The sequence below is a fragment of the Glycine max genome, chromosome 17 (genome assembly GCF_000004515.6).
Source record: "Glycine max cultivar Williams 82 chromosome 17, Glycine_max_v4.0, whole genome shotgun sequence".
NCBI lineage: Eukaryota > Viridiplantae > Streptophyta > Magnoliopsida > Fabales > Fabaceae > Glycine > Glycine max.
Window position 1 is genome coordinate 23850153 of NC_038253.2, and position 6380 is coordinate 23856532.

A 6380-nucleotide genomic window follows, 5' to 3' on the forward strand; every position below is an offset into this window, starting at 1 on the left:
AGTACACTTGCTGATTAGCATCGCGGATTATTATCGAAAAAGATTACTCCCGAACTAGTTTTTGCCGCGAAACAAAGATCACTAATTTTTTATGAACATAAGTGTTTAACATAGTGTAATTGATTACACAGTTTTTGCAATCAATTATAACATGTTACGACCTTGGCTAGGACTTTGATTATGTTGAAACAAGGCTATCCCCATCAGGATAATCTATTACAAGGTTTTAGTAATTGATTACCAAGCTTGTTTTTAAGGGAAGAAATTCATTGTGAGCCATATAATCGATTACCATATATGTGTAATTCATTACAAGTGTTCTTAAAAATTAATTTGCTCTCTGTATGTGAATTAATTGATTACCATTTATGTGTAATTGATTACCACAACATAGTAGAAGCAAATATGGCATTTTTCAAGCAAGATAACCAATTACCACAAACTCATAATCGATTATATCAAATTGCAATTAGATTTTGTGATCCTAATAATCGATTACCAGTTTCTTGTAATTGATTACCACGATTTGAAAATGCATAACAAGGGGTATCTGAACAAAATAATCGATTGCCAAGGTTTGATAATCAATTATGACTGATAATTATTTTTATTATAAATACCCATCTTGTTATTTTCCTTGTGTGACTTTTTTACAAGATAATATTTCACATATTAGTTAGAAAGAGTCTCATAGAGGAATTTGAAGGCATTTCTTCAGAGAATATCATCTTGCCAAAGATCTTGCATTCAACATCATAAGATGAACACCATGGATTGAGCTTAAAGATTTTCTATCTACATAGCAAGGTGTATTCATTCCATTTTTTACATTTTCATCTTAGATTCTAATCTTGGTTAGGTTTACTAAGAAGGTTATTGAACTGTAGGGTTCAAATCATAGGTTTTCTCTTGTAGGGTTCAAGGGAATAAGGGTTGTGATAGAGAGTTTCTTATGCATAGTGTTTGTAAAGTGATTGTTAGGTCTGGACGACCATTCGTTTCATCCACCTTGCATTTTGATGTATAACAATAAGTATAAATTATTGATGTTCTAATGAGTGTTTGACAAGTGGACAGGATCAATATGCTAAAGGACTTAACAATATTCAGTATCATCCATAATTCAAAAGAAAATACTTTGTTAAATCTAGTGTCCAAAACACTAAAACCAGAGAGTGCCCACCATTGAAAAAATCAATATTATACACTAAAGTCTATAAAAGGTTGTCTTCCTCAATGAAGTAACTGACAAAAAAGATAGAGCAAGAGTGCAAGAAAATACGTGAAGCAAAACTCTGCTAAAATCACTAGACGATTATACACAATTTTCATTTGTTTATCCTTTGCGAAGCAAAGTTATTCTATATTTGTGCTTAACAGTATATTCACTCTTTAAGTGTTAAAAATACTTGTATTCATTCATTCATTTGTTTGTGAAAGTCAGGAGTGACTTAGTGTTAAACAATACTAGGGTTCTTAGATTCAAGGGGAGTCTAAGAAGGTACCAGTAGTGGTGTTAAGAATACTTGTAAAGCCAGGAGTGATAGGTTTAAGTTTTGATTAGTGGAACCCTTTATTAGTGAGTAAAGAAGAATTGGACGTAGCTTAGGTTGAGTGAACCAGTATAAACCAAGTGTTTCTACTTCTCTCCATAATGATTTATTGAGCATTCTTATAACACCTTCTATCACATTTTTAACACCAAGTGTTTATTTAAAAAACTACTTTAAGAACTCTCTTTTATCTAGTCACTGGATGACTATAATCATCTTCATTAAATATCAGTTTCATTTTTAGTGGACGACTTGCCACACACACACATATTGTTGTCTATATCCCCTTTTATATTGCAAAAGTTTGTGCCTTTGATATACACACTATTCACCCCCCCCCCCCCCAATTTTTTAGTGTGTTTATTGCTATTTCAATGATTTCTCTACAGTGATTCTTTTATGGGTTCTTAGAGCAAACTGGATATAGGTTCTCTTGAGAATTGAACCAATATAAACCCCTTGTCTTGTTTCTCTCTATCCTTTAACTTGAAATTAAATTGAATTGGTATTTGCAATTGTAATTGAATAAGCCACTAAAACTCTATTTTTGAATAAGAAGCAATTGGTTTTCTTGAGCAACATTATCCTTGTGTTAAAAGATTTTGAGGAAAACCTTGACTATTCAAGAAGGTATTTGGATTTGGATTAATTCTATAAAAAAAAATTCAAAAAGTTGAGGAATATATTCAAACCCCCTTTTCTAGATTCCCGGGCCAACTAACATTATCTTTATTTCGTCATTTATGCTATCTTACTATGCTTTGTTGTGTTCTAATTAATTAAATGTAATGGCCTTTTTGGTCCCCTTTTGACAAATATATGGTATGAACATTTCCTTTTCTGCATATTGTGATTTGTTAATACTTGAATTTGTTTTAGTATCATGTATGCTAAAAATTTTTTGGCTTTGCAATGCCAAAAAGGAGAGAAAGATATGATTGTTTGAATGTACCTAGATGCTCTTAATGTGTTTGTTGAACATGATTAAGAACATGTACAATGTCAAGGAAAACATTAATACACATCTAATTGGTTACGCATGATAAAAACCAAAAGGAAGGGAGATTGTTGACTTGAAGATTTGAAGACCTCTAGATTTAGTCTTAAGTTTTGGTTTTATGATTTTGCAGTGTCAAACATGTTTGAAAAGATGTGGCATTTGTATTCAATGTTTTAGACTAAGCATGTGTGGTAGGTATTAGTTTAAGGTTTGTTTATCCATACTTAGTAGAATATCAAATATGATTAAAGATGGATTGATATTTAAGTTTCTTAGAAGCAATGAGTTCAACACAGTGTAATCAATTACAAGGTTAAGTAATCAATTACAAAATGTTAGAACAAGCAACAAAACTGACTTCTATTTGAAATTTGACTAAGATCATCGAATCAATTGGTTACCAGTTTTAGTAATCGATTATGATGCAAGTTTCGTGAGAAGGAATGTTTTGGGCTTCAAGATAATTGATTACCATATTTCGTAATCGACTAGATTGCATCTAAAAAACTTAAGAAGCTCTCTGTGAGATGAAATAATCAATAACCACATTTCGTAATTGATTATTCCCAATTCTCAGAAGCTCATATTGAGCTTTGTGAAACGAGATAATCGATTACCACATCCAATGATCGATTACCATGTTTTCTGGAATTGCAGAACAAGGGATATTTGAATGATTTAATTACAACTTTTGGCTATCGATTAAATCTATTTGTTAGTTAAAATTATAAATACCCTTACTTGTTCTTTCTCATTAGTGACTTTTGTTATGATATTATCTTTTAGAAAATTCTTTCTCAAAAGGGATCTACTTGTTTGATTGAGCGCTTACCACTAGACCAAAAGCTATAGCTTATAGTTAGGGTACAAATCTTTCTACTTAAGAGTGTAACATTTCAAGCACCACGAGTTGATTGTGACTTGACCCACCTAGGCCTCCGCCATAGGACAATTGATGTCACAACCCGACAAACAATCTTCCCCTCAGCAATTGCCTTACTTGGAATCAAACTCGTGACCTTGGCTTTGATACCAATTGTTGGATTGATCGCTTACCACTAGGCCAACAACTATAACTTATAGTCAGGGCACAACTCTTTCTTCTTAAGAGCGTAACAGCCCAAGCGCCACGAGTTGACTGTGACTGGATTCACCTGGGCCTCCACCACGAGACAATTGATGCCATAACCCGACAAACACTACTTTGCATTTCTTTAAGAGAATCAATTTGATCAAGATTCACTCATCATTCATCATGAGTTAATCATCTATGGAAGAGCTTGAAGATGTTGTGATCTGCACATCAAGGTGTATTTAATCAAGTTTTGGTTTTCTTTGTAGATTTTAAGCTTGGTTATGGTTACCAATGGTTTATAAGTTGATAGGTTTTTAACTCTTGAATTTTCTCTTGTAGGGTTCAAGGGAAAAGTATATTGTTAGGAAATTGCATGTGCATAGTATTTGTACCTTGGTTCTCTAATAATAGAATGCTCTAAGAGATCTTAGAACAACTGGGTGTAGGTCCTCTTGAGGACTGGATTAGTATAAATTTTGTGTGTAATTCTCCTTCTCTAATTCTTAGTTTTATGAGTCAATCTTGATAGTGAAATTGATATGAGTAGGCCATAAACTTTTTTTCTCTCCAAAGGTTCTTGTGTTCAATGTATTGTTAATATTTCTTAACAAAGTTTATGAGAAAACCTTGATTACTTAAGGGGTGTGATTTTAATTGAACATAAACCATGAATAGGTAATGATTTAAAAAGGAATCTATTCAACCCCTTTTAGATTCTCAGATATTCCAACAAATGGACATGGAATAGGTAGACTGTTAAAGTTAAGTGGACGTTTTTTTATTTTTCACCTGTCACAAAACACTAATTGTATTAGTTGATGGTGTTAACTTAGGGGGTGTATTTAAGATAGGGGTTGCAAGTGTAAAAAACCCCAAATACAATGGAGGTGTGTAATTTGCTCATTAATTTAACCTATATCTCTTTTTATAAAAGAAAACAATAGAGGGTGTGTAGAGCAAAATATGGGTGTGGATGATTTTTCAAAGGATTTTAGTCCAAGGATTTTTCAAGAGGAGGAATGATAATGAACTTAATGTCACTTTTGGTCCATTATGTTTGACAGTTGTTTCACTTTGATACTTTTTTCAATTTTTCATTATAAATGTTAGTGTTTTGTTAACTTTTAAATTTTAAAAAAGGACCAAAATGATACATTTTGAAAACATAAAGGACCAAAATAAAAACTTTTAAAACTTAATTATCAAAGCAAAATAATTGTGAAACATAATGGGTCAAAAGTGACATTAAGCCTTTTAAAATAATTAACTTTACATAGTGGTGGCTAAAAACTGCTACTATCTTTATTTTATTTTTTAAAAAAAATAGACAACTATAAATATCATCATCTCCTCCAACCTTTTTCAGATTTGAAAAGGTAAAAAATGCAGCACCACATAGATCAAATGACTTCAACACATAATCTCGCTACAACCACAAAGAATTCTTATACTCCTCACCGGAAAACCAAAATCTTTCATGCAACTATGCTATTGGAAACACAAATAGGGGATATCAAAGCTAGAGCTGTCTTCGACAAAAAGATAAAAACATGACCCTAACTCGTCAATTAACCCAGATTTGAACGAGGAAGTCACAATGTCATTGTTTGTGAGGTCTGAGAGCAAAGACCTCCACTGTCGCGCACGATTGGGTCAGACAAGTAGAGTATTTTCCATCTAACATCTACAACCAGGTCGGGTGAAGACGAGCAATGCAAAGAGGGGCCAAACAATACGTTTCATTAGAAGATGATTCTGATTGGCCCAATTGGTCAAACCTCATCCACAACCGAGCGCTATTAGTTTTCTCCTTCACCTTCGTCAACATACTGTTGTTAGCGACGATGATAAGGCTATTGTTGTGGTTAAGTGAGGCGACAATGTCGATTGTGCAGAGTGGTAGGGGAGGAGACAAAAGCAAAGGTGAGACAATGATCTTTTTGGGTCGACGACAAAAGGATGAGTGACTAAAGGAGAAAGGGTCCTTACTTAATATGATTGAGAATAATTTATGAATGTAATTATTATTGTTATTAAATGATTAAATTGAATAATAATAATAATGATGATGTGATGAGAGAGTGAAGGTTGTTGTTTGTGATTTTAAATCCATATTTTCTCCATTTACTTAGTGATTTTTAATTTTTTAAAATAAAAAATAGTGACGGTTTTTAATTGTTACTATGTTAATTTAACTATCTTAAAATTTAAAACACTACATACACTAACGTTCCTAACAAAAAAATTGAAAAAAAGACAAAAATAATACATTTTGAAAACATAAAAGATCATAATCAAACTTTTAAAACATAATGTACCACGAAACATAATTAAACAAAAATGACATTAAATTATTTTAAAATTTAAAAGTTAACCGAATACTAACTTTTCTAACAAAAAAATAAAAATAAAAAATCAAAATGATACAATTCGAAAGTATAAAGGATGAGAAACAAACTTTCAAAATTTATTATACCAAAGCAAAAGAATTGTAAAACATAATGAAACTAAAATGACATTAAGCTTAAGATAAAATTGAGTTAGCTTAATTATCAATTTGACTCAATTTATTTTAAAAAGTTTAATTTTATTTTCAAATTTTTAAAAGATTTAATTTGATCCTTAAATATAAAAAAAACTTTTATTTGATCTAAGTAAAAAAGGACCAAATCTAATTTTTTTTTTAAGTTTAAGGATTAAATTTCTCTTAAAATAATACCTTTCCTTTTAAAATGGAGATCAAATTCAACCT